Source organism: Macaca nemestrina, chromosome 7 (assembly GCF_043159975.1).
Source record: "Macaca nemestrina isolate mMacNem1 chromosome 7, mMacNem.hap1, whole genome shotgun sequence".
In the NCBI taxonomy this organism is placed as follows: domain Eukaryota; kingdom Metazoa; phylum Chordata; class Mammalia; order Primates; family Cercopithecidae; genus Macaca; species Macaca nemestrina.
Genome location: NC_092131.1, coordinates 178,375,293 through 178,400,613, shown reverse-complemented (window position 1 = coordinate 178,400,613; position 25,321 = coordinate 178,375,293). Strand labels below are relative to the sequence as shown.

The 25,321-nt window shown below is 46.7% G+C and overlaps 3 long non-coding RNA genes across 8 annotated transcripts in view; 1 reads left to right on the top strand and 2 right to left on the bottom strand.

Annotated features, from left to right (window-relative positions):
• Positions 1-4,281, bottom strand: part of LOC139355529 (uncharacterized) — a 17,633-nt gene extending 13,352 nt beyond the window's left edge. For all 3 annotated transcript variants that reach the window (XR_011606308.1, XR_011606307.1, XR_011606306.1), the window contains exons 1-2: positions 4,085-4,281; positions 91-290 (exon numbers count right to left, since the gene is read on the bottom strand). This is a non-coding gene — a long non-coding RNA (uncharacterized lncRNA). The remainder of the gene's footprint in view (positions 1-90; positions 291-4,084) is intronic.
• Positions 4,253-14,762, top strand: LOC105497423 (uncharacterized). Of its 3 annotated transcripts, XR_011606310.1 has the most exons (5): positions 4,253-4,366; positions 4,824-5,005; positions 6,453-6,568; positions 8,924-9,061; positions 11,742-14,762. It is a non-coding gene; the product is annotated as an uncharacterized lncRNA (long non-coding RNA). The 3 variants fall into 3 exon arrangements; XR_011606311.1 differs by lacking the exon at positions 6,453-6,568 and having other exon boundaries at positions 11,819-14,762; XR_003021645.2 differs by lacking the exon at positions 6,453-6,568.
• LOC139355531 (uncharacterized) overlaps positions 11,753-25,321 on the bottom strand; it is a 26,172-nt gene continuing 12,603 nt past the window's right edge. The window contains exons 3-4 of one of the 2 annotated variants that reach the window (XR_011606313.1): positions 13,052-13,173; positions 11,753-11,876 (exon numbers count right to left, since the gene is read on the bottom strand). This is a non-coding gene — a long non-coding RNA (uncharacterized lncRNA). Of the gene's footprint in view, positions 11,877-11,909; positions 12,018-13,051; positions 13,174-25,321 lie in introns of those variants that run through there. The other variant, XR_011606312.1, reaches the window with a different exon arrangement.

The window sequence follows — 25,321 nt, the reverse complement described above, 5'->3', positions numbered from 1 at the left end:
CCTCTGTTTATGCAGCTTACTGAAGTTTACACGGAATCTCCATGCCCTCCCTGCGTTTAAGCCTTCTATGCAAATGACAGAGACTCTCACTAGAGAAGGAGTAGTAGATTCTCGTCCAGTTCCGTGAGTCAACACCTGCATTGTCTCACTCTCCATGTACACTGGCGCCTGTAGTCCCAGCTACTCCGGAGGCTGAGGCAGGAGAATGGCATAAACCCGGGAGGCGGAGCTTGCAGTGAGCTGAGATCCCGCCACTGCACTCCAGCCTGGGTGACAGAGCGAGACTCCGTCTCAAAAAAAAAAAAAAATGGGTATTAGCATCAACCCTACCCTGTAAAGCTGTTGTGAACATTAGGTGGGATAATAAAGCACTAGGCATAATAGCAGAATTCTAACTGTGTGAACTTGAAGAAATTGCAAAAGCCCTGAAATCACGTTTCCCCAACACGGAAAGCCCTACCTGCTAGACAGGTATATTGTATATTGTTGACACAATGAGTGAGCATATGTGAAGGCAGTCCGGGAGGAAAGTCAATATAAAAGGCAAAGTATTTGTTGGTGTTCCACTATTATCATTATTACTATTTCCTAGTGGAAGAACTTTGGAAGATGTTATGATCATTTCCAAAGCAGCTGCAGCCAGTACAATGCTTGGCACATAGTAAGTGCTCAACAAATCTTTTCTAGTGACTCACATTAAACCAGCATAGCATGCCTAATAGGGTTATAAATTCAAATGTCTTAGGCAACCAAGCAGGTAAGTAAACAAACCAAGCAGCCTGCACGTAGGGTCTGTAACACTGCAAAGCACCACCTTGCCTAGAGTAGTTTAAATCCAACATTTTAAAAGACACGTCATGCAGTTTGGCTGAGACACCCACTTGTAGCCTCTGGCCCACACTGATTCTGGCTCTTCATTACACCACATGATGCCCTGCATACCATCTAGTCATTTTATGTGATCCAGTGTTGTCTTTGCAAATATATCTGAAGCATCCTGAAGATGAAGGCTATGACATACAACGCCCAATCACCAAAAATGGCCTAGAACAGTGCTGGTCACATGGTAGATACTCAGTGAGCAACTGCTGAACTGGGGCTGTGGCCAGGCGCGGTGGCTCATGCCTGTAATCCCAGCACTTTGGGAGGCCGAGCACGGCAGGTCATTTGAGGTCAGGAGTTCAATACCAGCCTGGCCAACATGGTAAAACCCCGTCTCTACTAAAAATACAAAAATTAAACGGGCACGGTGGCGTGTGCCTCTAATCCCAGCTACTCCGGAAGCTGAGGCACAAGAATCGCTTAGACCGGGTAGGTGGAGGTTGCAGTGAGCCAAGATGGCGCCACTGCACTCTAGCCTGGGCGACAAGAGTTAAACTCCGTCTCAAAAAAAATAAATAAATAAAGAGAGAAAAGCCAGGTTGCAAACACAAGCCTAGTATTCCCAGCACCTCTGAGATGCTGCATGGTATGTACATTTTTCTACCCGGGTCCTAGGACCAGACTTAGTCCAGGCTGGGCCGAGGTGTGGTGACTGGGTCAAAGAAGGGCTCGCCTTGCAGGGTTTTCTTCAACGCATCAAATATGCTTGTTGCTGAGCCACCTGGGCACGTGGTACTGCTACATCTGGACACATTATCTCAGCACAGAACAAGCTAGAATATGCTGTACATTGAAGTTTTTTAAGAAGTTTGGTCCCGACTTCCTGTACCTTCAAACTTCCTTTGCACCTCCTAGAGTCAGCATGAAGTATATAGAAAGACCAGACTGAAGATTAACAGATAGAGGTCCTAATCCCACCTCCTCCAGTTACAAACTCTAGAATCATCCCTGGCAGGCAACCTCTTTTAGAAGTTTCACTATTTATATCAGTAAAGTGCAGATAACTATAGTTATCTCAAAAGACTCTAGAGGGTATATAAAGTATATGACACTGTATAGCCCAACACTGCAATCCCTGGCCATATGTGGCTACTAGGCACTTGAAAAGTGGCACAGGCTGCCCTCAGTGTAAAATACAAACCAGGTTTCAAAAACTTAGTACAAAAACGAGAATGTAACATATTCCATTAATAATGTTTTTATATTGATCATGTTATAATAATATAATTTTGGAATTGTGTTAATTACTAAAATTAATGTCAACTGTTTCTTTCATTTTTTAATATGGCTACCAGGAAATTTAAAATTATATGTATAACTTATTTATTTATTTATTTTGAGACAGTCTCGCTCTGTCTCCCAGGCTGGAGTGCAGTGGCGCGATCTCACCTCACTGTAAGCTACGCAGCCTCCCAGGTTCACACCATTCTCCTGCCTCAGCCTCCCTAGAAGCTGAAACTACAGGCGCCCGCCACCACGCCCGGCTAATTTTTTTGTATTTTTAGTAGAGACGGGGTGTCACCGTGTTAGCCAGGATGGAGTCGATCTCCTGACCTCGTGATCTGCCCACCTCGGCCTCCCAAAAAGCATTCCAAATGTCAGTTTCCTTCCCCTACAGGTAGGACATCGGTGACCACGATTCACATCCCCTTCCTCTTGCCAAACTGAAACCCTGCATTTATTTATTTGGTAAATATTTATAGTGCCTGGCCCTGTGTGAGATGCTAGAGACACAATACGAAGCAAAACCAGACACTATCTTCGTGGACCTTACAATCTGGTGGGATGGACAGAGAAATATCAATACTTTCGTAAATAAATGTAAAACTGCAGTTGTACAAGTGTTGTGAAGGACAAGTACCCAGGGTGATAAAAGTAGGGTATTGGTCCAAGAGTCAGGGACAAGGATGTCTCCCCTGCAGAAGTGATGCTTAAGTGGAGCTTTGAAGGATGAAGAAGAGTTTACAAGACTAAGCCAGGGGAGGAAGAGCAGACCAGGGAGGAGGAATACTAAATAATAGGCCCCAAGGAAGGCAGGCGCTTGGGATGTAAAAGGAACAGAAAGAGGCCAGTGTGTGGAGGGCACTGAGAAAGCGGGATGAGTAGACAAACCTGGGAGAGGTCGGAGGGACCAGATCTGCAGGGCCTGGGTTAGGTTCTGGGTCTGACCCTACAAAGGGGTGGGAAGCAGACCAGTTTCATGAGCTAAGTATCTAGATCTGCTCTGCATTTTGAAAAGGTTTCTCGGCCGGGCGTGGTGGCTCATGCCTGTACTCCCAGCACTTTGGGAGGTCGAGACGGGCGGATCACCTGAGGTCAGGAGTTCAAGACCAGCCTAACGGTTAAAACCCCGTCTCTACTAAAAATACAAAAATTATTGGGCGTGGTGGCGGGCGCCTGCAATCCCAGCTACTTGGGAGGCTGAGGCAGGAGAATCGCTGGAACCTGGGAGGCGGAGGTTGCAGTGAGACGAAATCGCGCCACTGCACTCCAGCTTGGGCAGCAGAGCGAGACGCTCTCTCAAAAAGGTTTCCAAAAAAAGAAAAGAAAAAAGAAAATATTTCTGTCCGCACGGTGCAAGGCCGACAGGAGAGCGGCCCCCGTGCCTGCGGGCAGACCACTTAGGGCACTGCAACTGTCCAGGCAGGAAGCAAGAAGGGCCTGAAGGATGAGCGCTGGGGATGGAAAGTACATGCACCGGGGGAGCGCGGGAGGGGGTGCTACTGAGCATACAGGATTCACGGGGCGGACTGGTGGACTCGGGCAGCGGGGTCCAGGTCGAGCGTGACCCCGGGCTTTGGACTGGTGCGGACCCGCCACGAGCGCTCTCCGGCTCCTTCCCGGCCCTCTCCGTGCCCTCCCCGCCCCCGATCTTCCCCTCCAACGGCTCCCTCCTTCTCCCTCCCACCGCTGCCCGGCCCAGCCGCCCCGCCTGACTGCCTGGCCCGCCCTCTGCCGCCACGCGACGCCCGTTCTGGGTCCAGGACCCGGTCTCTCCTCCCGTCCCGAGACCCCGGCTGGGCCGCCACCCTACGGGGGCCTGACGAATCGGCGCGGTCCAGCCCAGGCCCACCCTCTCAGCTCCTCAGCTTCCGGGGCAGACGCAGATCGCAGGGCTCGGCCCGGCCTCTCTTCCCTGCGTCTCTCGGGCTGGGTCCCTCTCCACCGTCTGCTGCCCCCAGCCCCCGACGCTTCCCCTCACCCATCAGGGCGCCGCCCTAGGCCCAGCTCCCGCTCCCAGGTCTCTCCTCAGCGGCTATTCCTGCCTCCACCCGCCCGGCCTTCTTGGGACCCCGCCCCGCACAGGCCAGGCCGTCTCCTATTGCTCCGTCTCGCCGTCACGCTGAGCTCGCTTCCTTCAATTGGGTTGCTTGTCTGTCACTCAAGAAGGGGTGGGCGCAGCTGCCGGTGGAGGCGAAAAACTCCGGCCCTTCCGCCCAGCAAGTAGAGGCGTCTTGAAGAAACAGGAACATTTTCCCCGCCGGTACGGGGTCTGGAGGAACGTGATTTCCTAGCAAACGCCAAGAGGCAGCTTTCTTTTTCCCCAAAACTTTTTTTTTTTCTTTTTGGTATGCAGTCTTAGAGTGAAGGAAAAGGCTTTGGTTCCCTGCGTCAAATCATAGGTTGTGAGCTGTAAGCGGTCCTCTGGTGGCCTCCGCTCTGTGTCCTGCGGGCACTTACCGCACACTCAACAGTGGGGATAGCTGTGGTTTGGGGAACTGAGTGGGAGTGACAGTCGTGTCAGAGGCTGTGAGCAGCCGCGCTGCTCACCCCCGGGTTGGGCTGACCGTGGGCGCTGAGCAGAAGCAGAAGGGTGCAGCTCAGCTGTGCTTTTGGAAGGGATCCGTGGGAGGTGGCATTCGTCATTGCACCTGCGGTTCGGAACAAGGCCGGGCACCGCGCCAAGGACTCACTCCTGCTGTCTCTCTTCATGCTCACAGCAGCCCTGTGGTGGAGGGAGCACCCTGATCCCTTTGCTGCAGACGAGGAAACTGAGGCTCAGAGAGGGTCCGAGATCTTACAGCTGGTGCGGGGCAGAGCAAGACGCCAACCTATGCCTGTTGGATTCCAAAGTTTATACTTTAATCGTTCGTCTGGCAGATTCTTACAAAAATCCTGGGAGGTGTGTATTCTGTTGTCCCTTTGCAGATAAAGAAACTGATAATCAGCAAAGAGACTACGTAGTGACTACCGCTTATAGGGCACTGCACAGTCTGCAAAGCAGTTTCACGTATGTTGTTTCATTTGATCCTCAAAACATCTTCGAATTAAAGACGATTTTTGTTAGTCCTATTTTACAGGTGAATAAAGTGAGGCTTGGAGAGGCTGAGGCTTAGCCATCGCTAACATTGCTAAAGCTCTGGCAGGGGTTACTCTTTCTCCTTACCGGCTGGCCCCAGCCTTGACCTTGTGATGATAATGATGATGTGCTAGGGGACAGAGCCACAGCTCAGAAGGTTTCGAATGCTACCTGCTGACTTGGGACACTCATTTCATACTCTTATGGGAAAGGGAAATTATTTTCTCCGTTCCTTTTATTACTAACTTTGATAGCAGGGAGGGCTGTTAGAGCCAAACCTGCACTCACACAACACTGAGGATGAAAGCCTTAAATTTTGTATCCTGGGTGCCTCACTTTGCTTCATTCTAGTCCTGACCCTGCTTAATACACATTTATCCAAGGAATGAATCACTCACTTTAACTTGACAAGACTGTGTAATTTTTTTGCTGATATTGCCAGTGCAGGTTCTTTGATTGCAAGTCTTAGGAATCAATTCTGGCTAACTTTACCTGAAAAGGATTTTATTGGCAGGCTAGTGTCTAACTCACAGAGGTAACAGGAAGCTGGAGAATCAGGCTTAGAAAAGGACAGAAAGCAGAGATGCTTTGAGAGTTTAGGCAGGCAAGTGAATCAATTCCATGTTTTTCTTCCCTTTCTTGACCAGAGCTTTCTTTGATGAGTCAAGGTCCCTGAAGAAAGGGTTCGATTGGCTGAGCTCAGGTAACAGGTCCACACTTTAGATAAAGAGGGCAGGCACCTTGATGGACAGCTCCACTAAGACTGCACAGAAGTGCAGAGTTCCAGATCCCTCTTCCTGAATCTCAACTGCTCCCAGTGGGCAACTAGGTTTAGGTGCCCTGTTTTCAGGCTGGGATCAAATAGGAGGAGTTCCTGCAGTGGAATGTCACGATTACACAAATGCAATTGTGTCTGGCATGTGGGGGAGCATAGTGGAGATCCCGAGCTTTGTAACCTTACAGACATTTGTGCTATTTACCAGCTGTTTGTCCTTGGGTAAGTTACTAGATCTCTCTGAGCCTGTCTCCTCGTGTGTACAATGGGGAGAATAATGGTACCAGCCTTAATGGATTGTTGTGAGAAGTGAGATCACTGCAAAGGTACAACACTTAGCAAAATGTCTGCATGTAAGTGCTCAATAAGTTGTAAGTTCTAAAATTGTAACCTTCTAGTAGGCTTTCCATAACTACTTATTGTGTGAGTGAATTATCTACCCCTCTCATTTCTCTAATCCATTTGACTTTTGTTTGTTTCTTGTTTTTGAGACAGTCTCCCTCTGTCACTCAGGCTGGAATGCAGTGGCATGATCTTGGTTCACTTCAACCTTCGCCTCCCAGGTTCAAGAGACTCTCCTGCCTCAGCCTCCCAAGTAGCTGGGACTACAGGTGTGCACCACCACACCCAGCTAATTTTTGTATGTTTAGTAGAGACGGAGCCTCACCATGTTGGCCAGGCGGGTCCCGAACTCCTGACCTCAAGTGATCCGCCTGCTTCAGCCTCCCAGAGTGCTGGGATTATAGGCATGAGCCACCACACCCGGCCAATATGGCCCGGGAGCTTAGAGACAAAATCTTTACCATGGTCCACAAGACTCTAGATAATCTGGCACTTTACTTCTCAGACTTAATCTATTCCTACTCTCTCCCTAACTTATTGTTTGAGTCTCACGTACTAATTTCACATTCTGTGAACAGTTTCTTCTCATCTCTGTGCCTTTGCACTTGCTGTTCCCTCTCCTGGAATGCTCTTCCCCCAGCTCATCACATGGCTTCCATCTTCACTTTATGCAGGCCATGTTCTGTTACCTCCTCCTCCAAGTCTTCCCTGACAACTCTGTCTCCTATCATCCAGCCCCTCCACCCCTCTTCTTCCCTTAACCTCCTCTAATCTTCTCCCTAGCACTGCATGTCATATTACCTTTTTTGTTTTCTGACTTCCACATTAGTTGTAAGCTCCATGACAGCAGAGATGTTGACTGTCTTGTTCATAGCTATATCTCTGCTACCTAGAACATATCTATTATAGTACATAATATGGGGTCAATATCTTTTTTGACCATGTGAAATAATGGTTGCATCACTGAATAAACAAAAGTGACCTACGGGTAAATGGAAGGTCTCTATGAACTGGACTTATACTTAAATCATTCTAAACACTTACAGATTAATCATGGCCCTTCTCATATAGAATTATTGTCAAATACAACCCCTGCCACCACACCAAAAGGCTTTTTTCATTTTTTTGAGATGGAGTCTTGCTCTGTTGCCTAGGCTGAAGTGCAGTGGCGCATTCTCGGCTCACTGCAACTTGCACCCCCTAGGTTCAAGCAATTCTCCCACCTCAGCCTCCTGAGTAGATAGGATTGCAGACACCTGCTGCCACGCCCAGCTAATTTATTTATTCATTTTGTATTTTTATTAGAGATGGGGCTTCACCACGTTGGCCAGGCTGGACTCGAACTTCTGACCTCAAATGATCTGCCCACCTTGGCCTCCCAGAGTGCTGGGATTACAGGCGTGAGCCACTGTGCCTGTCCCAAAAGGATTTTTACATTGTAGTTCATAAATGTCAAAACCTTCATTTATCTGCTAAAGGAAATAGAACTAGCATTTATCATGGGTTTACTATGTGCCAAGAGTTATACTGGATTCCATTATACACGTTATCACACTTAAAACTGTCAACTTTCTATGGCATATTAGTGTGCCCATTTTGCAGATGAGAAAGATTGAGGATCAGAGATGTGAAGAGCTTGCTAAGGCACCACAGCCTGGCTGGTACCCAGTCTGACTTCGCAGTGCATGTCTTTCTCTTGATACTACTCAGTGGAAACAGCATTCCACTGGGCATTTAATTCTTCATTCTTTTTTTCACACTTATTAATCCTGGATATAGATGAAACTATGTATTAAGGTCTTTACATGATTTATCTCATTTGATCCTCATGTTTCTACAAAGCACATACTATCACCTTTATTTTACAAACAAGGAAACTGAGGCACAGAGACTTTAGACATTTGCCCACGGTTACCTGGTTGAGTGGTGAAACCAGTATTTAAACCCGGCTCTGTTTAATTTCAAGGCCTCTGTCTTTTCTGCAATAGCACACAGTCTCCGTCAAGACCACTCTGGGACTCAGAAAGAAAGAGAAGAAAAATGGACAAAACAGGCGAATAAAGTGTCATTAAGAAAATTCATGGTGACTTAGTTCTTGAAACGGGAAGCAAAAGGGCAGGAGGCAGACAGTCAGTCTAGCACCAGTGCTTGCAAGCTAGGGATTCACATAACATGGTTACATAATTTGCAAAGACCGCTCTTCCAGAACTGGGGGGTTATGGTGTACTTGTGTGAGTAGAGCCCAGGAAAGGACTGGACTCTCCTGGTGAGCAGTGGCTGTCAGCCCCCGGAGGGCATGCTCAAGCCGCCTGCGGGAGACCAGCACCCTCTGCTGGCATCGAAAGCCACCTTCCAACACAAAGCAAGCCAGGTGTGTGTGTGTGTATGTGTGTGTGTGTGTGGCATTGGGAAAACAATGAGATTTGAAATTTTTCATTTCTTTTTTTTTTGAGACAGGGTCTCACTCTGTGTGTGTGTGTGTGTGTGTGTGTGTGTCATTGGGGAAGCAATGAGATTTGAAAAATTTCTTTTTTTTTAGAGAGGGTCTTGCTATGTGTGTGTGTGTGGTCGCGTTGAGGAAGCAATGAGATTTTAATTTTTTTTTCTCTTTTTTTTTGAGATAGGGTGTTGCTTTGTCACCCAGGCTGGAGTGCAGTGGCACAATCATGGCTCACTGTAGCCTCAACCTCCTGGGCTCAAACAATCCTCCTGCCTCAGCCTCCCGAGTAGCTGTGACTAGAAGTGTGCGCCACCATGCCCAGGTAATTTTAAAGTTTTTTTGTAAAGATGGGGATCTCATTATGTTTGTTGCCCAGGGAACTCCTGGGCTCAAGTGATCCCCTGCCTTGGCCTCCCAAAGTTTTGGGATTACAGGCATGAGCCACTGCAGCTGGCTGAGATTTGCAAGATTTCTATCGCATGCAGTAAATAAAAATAATAGCTGCCACTTAGCAATATAACATTGGGGTGGGGAGCAGGGGCTGTTTTAAGGATTTTACATCAATTTATTTACTCCTAGGTACTTTACATACTGCATCTAATTTAACCTTTACCCTAACCCCCTGAATTAGGAATTATTGTTTTGACTTCGATTTTTCACATGAGGAAGCTGACAGAGAGATTAGGTCATTTGCTGTAACGCTATTAAGTGGCAGATCTGGGGCTTGAACAAGTGGACTCTGACCTTCCAGGTCTGTGCCCTGGAAACGACCACGTTGTCCTTCTTTGAGTCTGGAGTGCCCCCTGGCAAGTCTCCTTGTACAGAGCCTCACTCAGAGCAGACACACAGCAAGGGCTCAGTGCTTCTGAAAATGGTAACCAGGCTGGTACTTGGTGGTGAGTTTACTGCTTTTTGTATTCAAGCTCAGGGAGGCTGTAGACTCGCTGCGTGGCTGACCTTAGAACTCCCTGCATCTGTCTGAACCAGAGATAAGCCCCCAGCCAGTGCTCAGCTTGGCCCCTGGGATCTGCTTGTCCAATAGTAACAACATTACAATAGTACATTTTGTTTGAGTACGACAAAGCAGACAGTCCTAATGAACGATGCAAAACATTTAGTACCCAGGGAGGCACCAGTACTGACAGATCAGAACAGACAGCCCCCTCACTCCCCATCATCCCAGGAGACAGTCCTTCTGCCTCCCCCACAGTATAGCCAAGGCTTTAACCCTTTTACTTACTGGAATGTGGGGAGATGAGGGCATTGGAGGTGGAAGATGAGGTCAGGGCTGCTGGGAAGAGTGGTTTGAGGCAGCTACTATTTACCAATGAATATGGAAGAATTTCAATATTTTAACAGTTGGTGTGGCTATGCTGGCTGAATGCTGCCATCCTTACTGTGGGTCCTGGGGTAATAGTAGGAACTAACTCATGCAGGGGTTACACGAGGAAATGCAAGTAAAGGTTCTGCTTCTACTTCAGAGCAGGTGTTCAGTCAATGAGCATTGGTCTTAATGGCCTGAACAGGTGTGTGTGGGCGGGGGAGTTGTTTGGGTGGGGAGAATGAGCTAGTCTTGCTGACTCCGGACCTCGTCTTACCATCCATCGCTTTCATCTTCTTCAATTGTAGCTGGGTCCTGGAACCCAGAGCCTGGGGTGGGTTGGGGGTTCCTTAACCAGTCTGTGGTCACTTTGCTTCACTAGACACCTCCCTGAGTTTTACAGAACTGGCTCAGTTTGTCCAGAGCCACTGCCCATTTGTTGAAAAATTGAGGCAGCCATGATAGAGGAAGGGAAGGCTTGACTGTGGAGGGCTGGCTGCGGGAGGTGACCATATGGTGAGGCTCTGGTTTATCTAGGAAGAAACTCTACATTCTATCTGTTCTTTCCATGAACAGTTGTGGTGCTCGGTGTCTGCTAGTGGCTGTATGTTAGTGATCAAAACAAACATGGTCCCTGTCCTCCTGGCATTCACAGTGACACAGTGGAAACAGACAGCATATAAACAAACAAACAAACATATCAGTGTGATTATAAACATGATAAATGTAATAGGAAAATGATTAGGCTCACTTCCCCACATTCCAGCAATCAAAGCAGGAGGAAAGTGTAGTCATGGAGGTCCTCCCCCTGGAGGTGATGATTCTATTGGGACCTGGTGGATGAATAGGAGTTTTCCAGGTAAGGAGTGAAGGGTGGGGTATTCCAGGTAGAAGGAAAAGAAAAGAAAAAAAAAATCATTACTTCAACTGGGTGGTTGGATTACAAAAGCAGAGAGAAGAGAAGAGAAGAGAAGGGTAAATTAAGCAGAAGGCAGTTACTAAGGGCCTTGTTAGCCCTGCTGTGGAGAGGGTTATTTTATTCTATGTATAATAGGAATCCGTTGGAAGGTTGTAAACAGGGGAATGACAAAATCTGATTTAAGTTTTGAAAAATATCTAGTTGGTTGCTGTGACCAGATTGTGTTGAGACTAGCTTGTGAATACAAAGATGGAAGCAAGAAGTCCAAGTGGGATGCGAATATTAAAAAGCCCCCACCCTCATAGGAAAAGACTGATTGTTCTATGGTCTTAGTAATAAGTAACCAACAGAACTGGTCTTAAACCTAATAGGTTAATAGCAACTCATCTCACTGAATCTGCATCTGAAACCAATGAGTCAGTGATAGTCTGTCCTTTGAGAATTAGCCAAGCTGCCCCAGATTCACTGCAGTGAGTATGTTTCTCAGGCTGGTGTCACCCCTCTCTCTGCTTGGAAACCAACCTCATCCCAAAACAAATTCTTCCCCAAACCTATATAAGATTAACAGTTCGTTTTGCTCAACCAGACTATACCTGGCCATCAAAGGGCTCCTGTGCGTAAAGAAGCAAGAAATGCAGCTGGTTGTAGACACTAAGGGATGGTTTTATCCTCCAGTAGAGGTTGCCTTAGACTGATCAGGCTGCTACAACAAAATACCATAGGCTGAGTGGCTTAGAAGCAACAAATATTTATTTCTTACAGTTCTAGGGGCTGCGAAGTCCAACATCAAAGTGTCATCAGATTTGATGTCTAATGAGGGCTACTTTATTGGTTCACAGATGGCCATCTTCTCACTGTGTCCTCACATGGCAGAAGGCGAAAGGAGCTCTCTGAAGTCTGTTTTATAAGGGCACCAATCACAGGCCGGACGTGGTGGCTCACGCCTGTAATCCCAATGCTTTGGGAGGCCGAGGCGGGCAGCTCATGAGGTCAGGAGATCAAGACCATCCTGGCTAACACGGTGAAACCGTGTCTCTACTAAAAATACAAAAATTAGCCAGGCACGGTGGCAGGGTCCTGTAGTCCCAGCTACTCAGGAGGCTGAGGCAGGAGGATGGTGGGAACCCGGGAGGTGGAGCTTGCAGTGAGCCAAGATCATGCCACTGCACTCCAGCCTGGGTGACAAAGTGAGACTCCGTCTCAAAAAAAAAAAAAAAAAAAAGCAAAAAAAACCATATATATATATGTAAATGTCAAAGTCAGTTGATAGTGTTATCCAACTCTTCTATGTCCTTCCTGACTTTTTAACACCTTTATGGGCTTATTATAACTTTTTTTTTGACATGGAGTCTCACTCTATAGCACAGGCTGGAGTGCAGTGGTGCAATCTCAGCTCACTGCAACCTCTATCTCTTGGGTCCTGATTCAAGCATTTCTCCTTCCTCAGCCTCCTGAGTAGCTGGGATTACAGGCACGTGCCACCATGCCCAGCTAATTTTTGTATTTTTAGTAGAGATGTGGTTTCACCATGTTGGACAGGCTGGTCTTGAACTCCTGACCTGGTGATCTGCCTGCCTCGGCCTCCCAAAGTGCTGGGATTACAGGTGTGAACCACTGCACCTGGCCTATACATCTTTTTTTTAACAGTGTATAACTCGAATTTATCACAGTTGACCTTCAAGTAATGATATACAAATTCATATATATGAACCTGATGTATATTAGAACTTTGTATCAGAACCTTGTTTATATAATGTATGTAATGATATGCAAATTCCTAAGAACCTTACACCAGAATAACCTAGCATTCTCCTTCTAGCCTTCCTACTATTGTCATACATTTTATGTCTACATATGTTATAAAGCTCACAATACATTGTTGTTATTTCTGCTTTAAACAGCTATGTTTGGCTGGGCATAGTAGCTCATGCTTGTAATCTCAGCACTCTGGGAGGTCAAGACACTAGGATTACTTGAGACCAGGAGTTCAAGATCAGTCTGGGCAACATAGTGAGAACTCATCTCTATTAAAAATTTAAAAAAAAAAATTAGCAGGGCATGGTGGCACATACCTGTTGTCACAGCTGCTTGGAAGGCTGAGGTGGGAAGATCGCTTGAGCCTGGGAAATTGAGACTGCAGGGAGCTGGGATCCTGCCTCTGTACTTCAGTCTGGGTGACAGAGTGAGACCCCGTCTGAAAAAGAAAAACAGCAGCAGCTTATGTTCAAAATAGGTTTAAAAATTAAGGAAAACAATCTATTATATTTATTCACATATTTACTTACTCTTTGTTCTTTTGTATAGATTTAATTTTCTTCTCATTATCAGTTTTTTCTGCCTGAATAATTTCCTTTAATATTTTTGTAGTGCAGTTCTGCTGGTGATGAATTTTCTCAACTTTTGTATGTCAGAAGAGTATTCATTTCACCTTTGTTTTTGAAAGATGTTATTTTTGTGTGTAAATTTGTAGGTTGACAGTCACCTTTTTTTTTCTTTCGGTACTTAAAAGATACTGCTTTATTGTCTTTTGATTTGTATTGTTTCAGATGAAAATTCCCTGTCAGCCTTATCTTCGTTCCTCTTTATGGAATATGCCTTTTTACTCTAGCTGCTTGTAAAGTTTTCTTTTCTTTTTCTTTTATTTTTATTTTTGAGACAGGGTATTGCTTTGTTGCCCAGGCTAGAGTGCAGTGGTGTGATCGCAGTTCACTGCAACCTCCAACTCCCATGCTCCAGTGATCCTCCCATCTCAGCCTCCCAGGTAGCTGGGAGTATAAGCATACACTACTATGCCTGGCTAATTTTTAAAATTTTTTTGTAGAGAAAAAGTCTTGCCATGTTGCCCATGCTGGTCTTAAACTCCTGGGTTGAAGCGATTCTCCCATCTTGGCCTCCCAAAGCACTGGGATTACAGGCATGAGACATTGCTCCTGTCCATAAGGTTTTCTCTTTATTACTGTTTTTTTGTTGTTGTTGTTTTGTTTTGTTTTGTTTTTTTGACAGAGTCTTGGTCTCTTGCCTAGGCTGGAGTGCAGTGGTGCAATCTTGGCTCACTGCAACCTCCGCCTCCTGGTTCAAGCAATTCTCATGCATCAGCCTCCCAAGTACCTGGGGTTACAGGCATGAGCCACTGCACTTGGCTAATTTTTGAATTTTTAGTAGAGACAGAGTTTTGCCATGTTGGCCAGACTGGTCTCCAACTCCTGGCCTCAAGCAAGCCACCCTCCTCAGCCTCCCAAAGTGCTGGGATTATAGGTGTTAGCCACTGCTCCTGGCTAAGATCCCGTCTCTAAATAAAAAAAGGAAATTCAGAATATGTGGAATACAGAACACCAAAGGCCAAAGTTATTTACCTCTCTGAGGTAATCTCTGTAAACAATTTGATATATATCCTTTCAAATTCATACTTGCTATGCATATATACACATATATACATGCATACGTTGACATATTCCCCCTTCCCTGCTGTCATGCTATTAGAATCTTCTTTGTTTTGTACAAATTGGACCAACTCTATGTTCTTTGCTGGCCCATATTTCTCCTATTCAGTGATATGTTATGAATATGTGTTTAAGTCAATTTATGCAACTCTTCAATATCATTTTAAAAAGTTACAATATACGATCATATGAAGGTATTACAATTTATTCCAACAGTTCCCTTTTGCACATGTAATAATTTCCATTGATTTGCCAGCGAGAACATTCTCATGTCATGGCTAAATCCTTTTGTACAGACCTCCTTAATTATTCCCTTAAAATAAACTTTTAAATAAAGTTCCTAGATTAGTCTCATTTCTTAAAAAGTTCTTTTTTGGTAGTTTATATGTAACACTGTAGTTTTATATGTACTTACAAATAGCTAGAGTGCCAGTAAAAAATGTGATAAAATTAAACTCTTTCACATATGCCAAAAATATTTTGATTTAGTGCTTCATTAAGTGCATAATTACAGTCTATCTTTTGATTTACCTTTTATCTTTACAGTTTTCAGCCGAGATACTTAGAGGTCCCATAGTAAATTCTTTTTTTAATAATCTCCATGTTTCTAAATTTGGTGAATCACAGTAAGTTATTTTTAGGTTGTTGAAAGCTGTGTGGCTCTGTTCTAAATTTGAGCCCAGAAATCATGCCACATACAAAATATGCTTTGTCTTCCAACATCAGAGGGTCTGGTAGAAGGTGACTGTTCTTGAAACTTAAAAAATCTAAACAGGACAAGAACAGAATCTGGAAAATATTTCTGTTTCTGATAATATGGCTCAGTAGGTACTCTGCAAACCCTCTCTCATAAAATAGACATGCTGGATAGTCCTTGCAAAGACATACTTGAACTTGCCAAAAAAAAAAAAAAAGAAAATCCAGAATCTCTAAGAATGAAGATGAAGTGAAAATCAGAAGGGCTACTATGAGAATAATGGGGAAGCAGCCCCAGTTATCAAGGGACGTGTTCATGTGTTCAATAAAAAGTTTCAAACCTAAAAAAAGTTGAGAATAATATAATTGCCTTACATGTACACATCATCAACAATTTATCATTCATGGCATGACCAGTTTTTTTTTTGTTTGTTTTAAGGTGGGGTTTTGCTGTGCTTGCCCAGGCTGGAGTGCAGTGCAAGATCTTGACTCACTGCAACTTCTGCCTCCCGAATTCAAGCAATTCTCCTCCCTCAGCCTCCCCAGTAGCTGGGATTACAGGTGCCCGGCACCACATCTGGCTAATTTTTTATTTTTAGTAGAGATGGGGTTTCACCACATTGGCCAGGCTGGTCTTGAACTCCTGACCTCAGGTGATTTGCCCGCCTTGGCCTCCCCACCTGCTGGGATTATAGGCATGAGCCACCGCACCTGGCCACAGCCAGGTTTGTTTCATTTATATTCCTGCTTCAGTTATATACATTCCTTCTTTCTCTGAATTATTGTGAAGTAAAACCTATACATCGTATCATTTTTTAATTACCTTATATGTATCTGTAGAAGACAAAGAATTTTAAAAAATATATTCACAATGCCATTAAACGCCAAAAAATTAATACATTCTGAAAATAGCCACAAATCCAGAGTTCACATTTTCTTGACTTTCTCATAAGTGATTTTTTTTCTAGGTTACCTATTTCAATCAGATACCTGTTGGCTCATATTTACTTTAGCGCAAGGAAAAACTTCAAACTGCAAGAGGAGTCCCTCCAAATACAGAAAGGAGCAGTATTTTAAGAGGTATGTTAACTAAAATGTGGCAATATAAGGAGCAGAGCAGGAAGAGCCTTTAAGTCCAAAACGTACAACAAGTCAATTTCATAGTCAGGTTCCGTGGTCCTTCCGCAACAGCCTCTGGCATCTGTTTTCTCTACAATGGCGGTAACAATAGTAGCTATTTCAGAGCAGGAAAAGGCTTACAGCAGTGCTAGAAGAGGGTCGTGGCTATGTAAAGTTTAGCTATTTGTATATTGTAACAAACCTACAATTTTATTTATTTTTTGTCAAGAATAGATTTCTTTTGGAAAAGTAGCTGCCTCCTGTTGGGGACGCCGCAGTTCCACTAAGTGAGCATTGGTGTCTGCTAACCTTTGCCTCTGTTTCTCTCAGTAATATACTGTCAAGCTGTTCCTTGATTTAGCAAATTTATATACTTTATTTTTCATTCCCTCCCCCCTTTCCCTGAGACACAGTCCCGCTTTGTCGCCCAGTCTGGCCTGCAGCAGCGCCATCACAGCTCACCGCCACCTCCACCCCCGGCTCAAGCAATCCTCCTCCACCAGCCTTCACAGGAGCTGGGCCTACCTGCGGGACCCACGAGGCCCTGCTAATCTTTGTGGCTTTTGTTTTGTTTTTCCGTTAAGAGACCGGGTTTCGGGCCAGGTGCAGTGACTCAGGCCTGTAATCCCAGCACCCCGGGAGGCCAACCCGGCGGATCACCCGAGGAGACCAGCCGGACCAACGTGGAGAAACCCCGTCTCTACCAAAAAAATAAACTCCCAGCACTTTGGGAGGCCTAGACGGGCCGATACGAGGTCCGGAGATCGAGACCATCCCGGCTTACACGGTGAAACCCCGTCTCTACTAAAAATACAAAAAATTAGGGTGAGGCGGCGACGCCTGTAGTCCCAGCTACTCCGGAGGCTGAGGCGGGAGAATGGCGGGAACCCGGGGGGCGGAGCTTGCAGTGAGCCGAGATGGCGCCGCTCACTCCAGCCTGGACGACAGAGCGAGACTCCGTCTCAAAAATAATAATAATAATAATAAATTTTAAAAAAATAAAAAATAAACTAAAAATAAAAAAACTAACCGGGCATGGTGGCTCAGGCCGCAATCCCAGCCACTTGGGAGGCTGAGGCAGGAGAACCACCCAAACCCAAGAGGCGGAGCCCACGGAGAGCTGAGACCGCGCCACTGCACTCCAGCCTGCAACAAGTGTGAAACTCTGCCTCAAAACAAAAAAATGGGGAGACCAGGTTTCACCATGTTGCCCAGGCCCGTCTGGAACTCCCAGGCTCAAGCGATCCCCAGCGCTCAGCCGTCCAAAGTCCTGGCATCACAGCGTGAGCCACCACGCCAGGCCGATCTGTTCCTTTGTGATTAATAAATTGGGCCTTAGGCGCTGGCTCTCGCCTGCATTCCCAGCACCCCACCGAGGCTGAGGCAGTCGGATCACCTGAGGTCGGCAGTTTGAGACCAGCCTGACCAACAGGGAGAAACCCCATCGCCGCCAGAAAAAAAAAAAAAAAAAAAAAAGGAGCTGGGCATGGTGGCTCACGCGTGCAATCCCAGCCACTTGGGAGGCTGTGGCAGGAGAACCAACCAAACCCGGAGGCGGCAGGGAGCTGAGACCGCGCCACTGCACTCCAGCCGGGCAACAAGAGCGAAACTCCTCCCCCCTCCCCCCAAAAAAGAGACCAGGTTTCACCATCTTGCCCAGGCCAGTCCAGAACTCCTAAGCTCATGAGATCCGCTTGTGCTCAGCCGTCCAAAGTCCTGGGTTCACAAGCGTGAGCCAGCACGCCAGACCGATCTATTCCTGTCTGATTAATAAAGTGGGCCGGGCACAGTGGCTCACACCTGCAATCCCTGCAGCCCAGGAGACCGAGACGGGCAGATAACCTGAGGTCGGGAGTTTGAAACCAGCCTAACCAACAGGGAGAAACCCCGTCTGTACAAAAAAAAAAAAACATGAGCCGGGCATGGTGGCTCATGCCTGCAATCCCAGCCACTTGGGAGGCTGAGGGAGGAGAACAACCCAAACTCAGGAGGTGGAGGCCACGGCCAGCAGAAACCACACCACTGCACTCCAGCCTGGGCAACAAGAGCGGAACTCCAGTCTCAAAAAAAGTAAAAAAGAGACCATGTTGCCCTGGCCGGTCTGGAACTCCTAGGCTCAAGTGATCCCCTGCGGGAACTCCTAGGCTCAAGTGATCCCGCGCTCGGCGTCCAAAGTCCTGGGATCACAAGCCAGGCCGATCTATTCCTTTCTGATTAATAAATTGGGCCGGGCGCGGTGGCTCAGGCCTGCAGTCCTGTAGCAGGATTTTTAAGGAATTAGAGAGACTGATGGGGTTTAGGAGGATATTTATTGATTATTTAGGTGCACCTGCCCTGTCGATTAACATTTAAAGCAGAGAGTTCTGAACAGAGTTATCTTTTAAGCATTTTGTGGGACGGAGGTAGATCTGTGCTGGGGGAAGCATATTATAGAAGCGAGAAACAAAGATAGTTATTTAATTGAAACATGTATTATATTCTTTTTTCCTTTTTTAGGAAAAATATGTTTTGTGACTTCAGTTTATTTGTTTAGTGACCTTGCAGTTGCACAGTTAGGGAATTAGGGTTTTTGTAATGCCCGGGAGGGGAGGAGAGATAAGGCTCACTAGCCACAGAAAAACAGGTGGGTAGTTTTTTTAAAGGACTCCTGCTCTTCCTCTTTCTCAGGGGGGAAATGGGGTTTTTTTTACATACAACTGCATTTCTGCATACACATTTTTAAATTTCTTTTAATTCCTGTTCCAATCCCAGTACCCCGGGAGGCTGAGGCAGGCGGATAACCTGAGGTTGGGAGTTTGAGACCAGCCCAACAAATATGGAGAAACCCCATCTCCACCAAAATAAATAAATAACTACATAAATAAAATACAAAATTAGCCAGGCATGGTGGCTCACACCTGCAATCCCAGCCACTCGGGAGGCTGAGGCAGGAGAACCACCCAAACCCGGGAGGTGGAGACCATGGTGAGCTGAGACTGTGCCACTGCACTCCAGCCTGGGCAACAAGAGCAAAAATCCACCTCAAAAAAAAAAAAAAAAAGAGGGACTGGGTTCCACCATGTTGCCCAGGCTGGTCTGGAACTCCTAGGCTCAAGCGATCCTTCACGCTCAGCCATCCAAAGTCCTGGGATCAAAAGTGTGAGCCACCACACCAGGCCAATCATGCCTGTAACCCCAGCACTTTGGGAGGTCAAGGCAGGTGGACCACCTGACGTCAGGAGTTTGAGACCAGCCTGGCCAACATGGTGAAGCCTCATCTCTACTAAAAATACAAAAATTAGCCAGGTATGGTGGTGTGCACCTGTAATCCCAGCTACTCAGGAGGCTGAGGCAGGGGAATCACTTGAACCCGAGAGGCAGAGGTTGTAGTGAGCTGAGATCGCACAACTGCACTCCAGCCTGGATAGCAGAGCTTCGTATCTTACTAAGGGAGGAGACCACCCCTCATATTGTCTTATGCCCAATTTCTGCCTCCAAAGAAAGAAGATGTAAAAACTAAAAGGCAGGAATGAAATCCACAGGCAGACAGCCCAGCGCTGCACCCTGGGCCTGGTAGTTAAAGATCAACCCCTGACCCACCTGGTTCTGTTATCTATAGATTACAGACACTGTATAGACATGCACTGTGAAAATCCCTATCTTGTTTTGTTCCGATCTAATTACCGGTGCATGCAGCCCCCAGTCACGTACCCCCTGCTTGCTCAATCAGTCATGACCCTCTCACACGCACCCGCTTAGAGTTGTGAGCCCTTAAAAGGGACAGGAATTGCTCATTCGGGGAGCTCGGCTCTTGAGACTGAAGTCATCCGGCCGAATAAACCCCTTCCTTCTGTAACTCGGTGTCTGAGGAGTTTTGTCTGCCGCTCGTCCTGCTACATTACTAATACTAATACTACTAATAATAATAATTGTGATTGTATTTAGAAATTCTTGAAATACATCAGATCAATTTGGGTTCCTTCTTAAAATGACCATTTCATGTTTCGGTTCCTGTATTATTTTATTGTATTCCTTAAATTCCTTGGGTTGGGTTTCAACTTTCTCTTGAATCTCGATAATCCTCATTCCTACCCATATTCTGAATTCTGGGTCTGTCATTTCAGCCTTTTCAGCTTGGTTAAGAGCATTGCTGGGAACTAGTGCAGTCATTTGGAGGTGAGAAGACACTCTGGTTTTTTGAATTACCATAGGTTTTACGCTGAGTCATTCTCTTATGTGTGGGCTGATGTTCCTTTAATCTTTGAAGTTACTTTCCTTTGGATGGGTTTTTTTGCTTGTATATTTGATGCCCTTGGGGGTTTGATTGTGGTATAACGTGGGTTCAGTGGATTGATTTTGTTTCTGGATCATTTTAGGGGGGCCGAGGCTCAGCTCAGCACTCCCAGGCTACCTGCTCTAACTCTGGGGGACTGGTTGTGGGCTCCCAGCTTTCTTTTCTGGCCCCCTGATTTAGGAATTTGCTGCACTACAGGAACCAAGGCGTTTCTTGTCCACTGACCCCCAACATTCCAACGGGGGTTGTCAGCCAAAGTGTTTCACTGGGGCAATGGCAGTGGGATTTGTGCTCACTCATGCAGCCAGCAGCTGCAGCAGCACAGTGGGGTGCACGCACATCTGCTGGGGGGGGCGCTGGGGAGCGCAGGGCAGCAGCATTCCTGCACATGCTCTCACACTGGCAGTGGCATGGCAGGGATGGGGAGCTTGTGGGGGCAGGGTTGCTGGTGTCCACGTGTGCATCCATACCAGCAACAGCAGTGGCATGATGGGGGCAGAGTTGCCAGTGTCCATGCATGCGTTTGCACTGGTGATTGCAGTGGCGTGGCAGGGGCAGGGTTGTCAGTGTCTGTGTACGTGTTCCTACTGGCAGTGGTGACATGGCAGAGTGACCACACATCAACAGGGGTGGAGGGCAGCAGGGTGCCCTCATGCCAGTCGCAGTGGCACAGTGTGATACCTGCACACACGTGCACCAGCATGGTAGGCAAGATCTGCCCATGCGAGTGTGCTGGCAAAGCAGTGGGGGAAGAGGCCGTGGGTACACTGGTGTGCATCAGCAGAGGCCAGTCTGCTCGAGCTTCCAAAAGGTTAGGTGCAGTCTACCAGCAAGGGAGCTGTGATGAGGGTCCCTGGGAAGCACCCTGATTGGGCATCCAAGGCTGTGCTGCAAGCAGGCATGGGCAGGCTAGGACCTCAGGAGAGGCCAGCAGACAAGGGGGCACTCATATCAGACTGAGCAAGACCAAGAGCAAGACCATCCTGCCCTGTCCAGGTCCAACAGTCACACTAAGGCTAAAATCTCCTAGAGGAGCATGGCGAACCTTGGGGGATGGATGTCACTGGCCACACTCCACTGTAGCCATTCCCACGCCAAACCCTCTGGGCTCTGCACAGGCTGGAGTCCTGCCCCTACTACCTCTCTAGGTAGCTCTTCCTGTCAGCTCAAGTGTCTGTGAGGGTTGTGGGGTTTCCTGCAGCTAGGATTGTGGAAGTTCATGCTGAGAGTTGGCCACTCCTCACCTGTTCAGTTTACTCCTTCCTCAGGAGGTGCTAGGAGCAAGGAACAAGTCCTGGTGCTCAGAAACCCCATGTAGGGTTCCCAGCTTCCTCCCCCTTCAGTCCAGCATCTGTGTCCTCCCTCTGTCCACTCTCAACACTTTTGTTCTGAAGAGCTGCTCAGAGTGTGCCAGTCTCTCTCAGCGTCCCAGTATCTTTGTGGGAGAAGATTCCTCCTGGCTGCATCTACTCAGCCATCTTGGCTCCTCCTCAAGAATTTCATAATACAATCAAAAGCATTAGCAGCAGAATAGGCCAAGCGAAAGAAAGAATCACAGAGCCTGATATGGTTTGGATCGTGTCCCTGAATCTCACGTTGAATCATAATTCCTCACGTTGGAGGTGGGTCCTGATGGGAAGGTGATTTGATCACGGGAGCAGTTTCTCGTGAATGGTTTAGCACCATCTATCTGGGTACTGTGCTCGCAAGAGTAAGTGAGTTTTCATAAAATCTGGTTAAAAGTGTATAGCATCGCTCCCCTCACTCGCTCTTGCTCCTACTCAGGCCACGTGAAGTACATGCTCTCCCTTTGCCTTCCATCATGAATGGAAGCTTCCTGAGGCCTTCCCAGAAGCCAAGCAGATGCCAGCACCATGCTTGCTGTACAGCCTGTGGAACTGTGAGCCAGTTAAACCTCTTTTCTTCATAAATTACCCAGTCTCAGGTACTTCTTTATAGCAATGCATGAATGGACTAATACAGAAAATTGATAAAGTGAAGCATTGCTATAAAGATACCTGAAAATGTGGAGGCAGCTCTGGAACTGGGTAATGGGCAGCAGCTGGGAGAGTGTGGAGGGCACAGAAGAAGAGAGGAAGATGAGGGAAAGTTTGGAACTTCCTAGAGACTGGTTGAATGGTTGTGACCAAAATGCTCATAATGATATGGACAGTGAAGTCCAGTCTGATGAGGTCTCAGATGGAAACGAGGAATTTACTGGGAAATGGAGCAAAGGTCACACTCGTGACACATAGCAAAGAACATGGCTGTGTTGTGTCCACACCCCAAGGATTCATGGAAGGACAAACAAGAATGATGACCTAGGGTATCTGTCAGAATAAATTCTTAAGCAGCAAAGTGTTCAAGAAGTGTCATGGCTGGGTTTTTTTGTTTTTTGTTTTGTTTTGTTTTGGGGGGGGTTGTTGAGATAGAGTCTCACTCTGTCACCAGGGCTGGAATGCAGTGGCACCATCTCAGCTCACTGCAACCTCCACCTCCTAGATTCAGTGAGCCTGGTCAGCATGGCTGCTTTTTAACAGTCTATGACCAGTTTTGGAAGTAAGAGAATGGCCGGGCACAGTGGCTCACACCTGTAATCCCAGCACTTTGGGAGGCCGAGGCGGGCAGATCACAACGTCAGAAGATCAAGACCATCCCGGCTAACGTGGTGAAACCTCGTCTCCACTAAAAACTACAAAAAAATTAGCCTGGCGTGGTGGTGGGCGCCTGTAGTCCCAGCTACTTTGGAGGATGAGGCAGGAGAATGGTGTGAACCCGGGAGGCGGAGCTTGCAGTGAGCCGAGATGGTGCCACTGCACTCCAGCCTGGGCAACAGAGTGAGACTCCGTCTCAAAAAAAAACAAAAACAAAACAAAAAAAAAGGAAGTAAGAGAATGACTTAAAGGTGGAATTTATAATTAAAAGGGAAATAAACCATTAAAATTTGGAAATTTTCCAGCCTTGCTATGTGGTAGAAAAGGAAAGAGCATTTTCAGACAAGGAATTCAAGGGGGCAGTGGAGCAAGCTCTTGCTAGAGACATAGGCAGAGACAAAAGGGAGCCAGGGGCTAATAGTCAAGGCCATGGAGGAAAGCCCTAGAGGCATTTTAGAATCTTCAAGGACACCCCTCTCATCACAGGCCCAGAGGTCTAGGGGGACAGTATGTTTTTGGGTACCAGGCCCCAGGTGCCACAGCTTTGTGCCACCTTGGAGTGCTGCTCCCATATCCAAGCCACTCTGGCTCTAGCCACAGCCCAAATAGCCTCAAGTATAGCTTGGGCTGCTGCTCCACAGGGTGAAGTCAGAAGCCTTGGCAGCTTCCACATGTGTTAAGTCTGCAAAATGCAAGTGTGGTGGAGCCTTGGAAGCTTCAGGTCACCCAGCTGTCAGAGGATGTGCCAGGAATCCAGGCGCCCAAGCAGAAGGCTGCTACAAGGGCAGAACCCCCAAAGAGAGACTCAACTCAGGCAATTCTGAGTGGAATAGTGGGGTTGAGGGCCCCACAAAAAAAAAAAAAAAGAAAAAAAGAAAAAGCCTATAGTAGGGCAATGCCTAGCGGAGCTGTGGGAACAGGGCTGCCACCTTCCAGACCCAGGAACAAGAGAGCCACCAGCAGTGTCCACCCTCAGCCTGGAAAAGTCATTGAGCTCCAACCTGTGCGAGTAGCCAGGTGGGCTGCGCCCAGCAGAGCCATGGGGGTGGGAATGTCCAGGGCCTTGGAGGAGCCACCTCTTGCCCCATGGTGCCCAGGATACAGTACATGGACCCAAATATTATTTTGGAGCTTAAAGGTTTCATGCCTTCGCTAATAGGTTTCAGTCTTGCATGGCCAATTTCAGTCTTGCAATAACCGTTTCTTTTGGCCAATTTCTCACTTTTGAAATAAGAACGTTTACCCAGTATCTGTCTCACCATTCTATCTTAAAAGCAAATAACTTGTTTTTAGTTGTACAGGCTTACAGGTGTAAAAACTTTGCCTTGAGTCTCAAATGAGACTTTAGACTTTGGACTTACGAGTTGATGATTGGAACAAGCCTTTGGAGACTATTAGGAAAGGGTGATTATATTTTGCAATGTGAGAAGTACATATTATTTGGGGGGCCTGAGGTAAAATGATAAAGTTTGGATATTTGTTCCCTCCAAATATCCAAATATCATGTTAAAATTTGTACCCAGTGTGGAGGAAGGACCTAATAGGAGGTATTTGTGTCATGAGGACAAACCCCGCATGAATGGTTGATGCCATCCTCTCTGTAATGAATGAATTCTCTCTCTTAATTCCTGTGATAACTGAATGTTTAAAAAAGCCTGGAACTCCCCTCCTTGCTCTCTTGCTTCTGCTGTCTCATCTGTGATTCTGCACACACAGCACCCCTTCACCTTCCACCGGGGTGAAAGCCCCCGGGACGCTCACCAGATGCAGATGCAGGGGACTTGCTTCTCAGACAAGCTGCACAACTGTAAGCTAAATAAACCTCTTTTCTTTACCAATTACCCAGCCTCAGGTATTCCTTTAGAGCAAAACAAAAACAGACTCAGATAGAAAATACACAAAAAGAAATTAAGAACAAATCTGAGAAATTTCATTCCAATAGCATGTTGTCAACACTGGATTACAGAGTGCTCTACGTATTAACCATTTCCATTCTCTGAAAAGTAATGAGCACATGATGAACCTCTGAAAAAAGTTGTTTAGATTTCCCTTTTTTTTTTTTTTGAGACGAGTCTCACTCAGTTGCCCAGGCCGGACTGCAGTGACGCAATCTCAGCTCACTGCAACCTCCACTTCCTGGGTTCAAGCAATTCTCCTTCC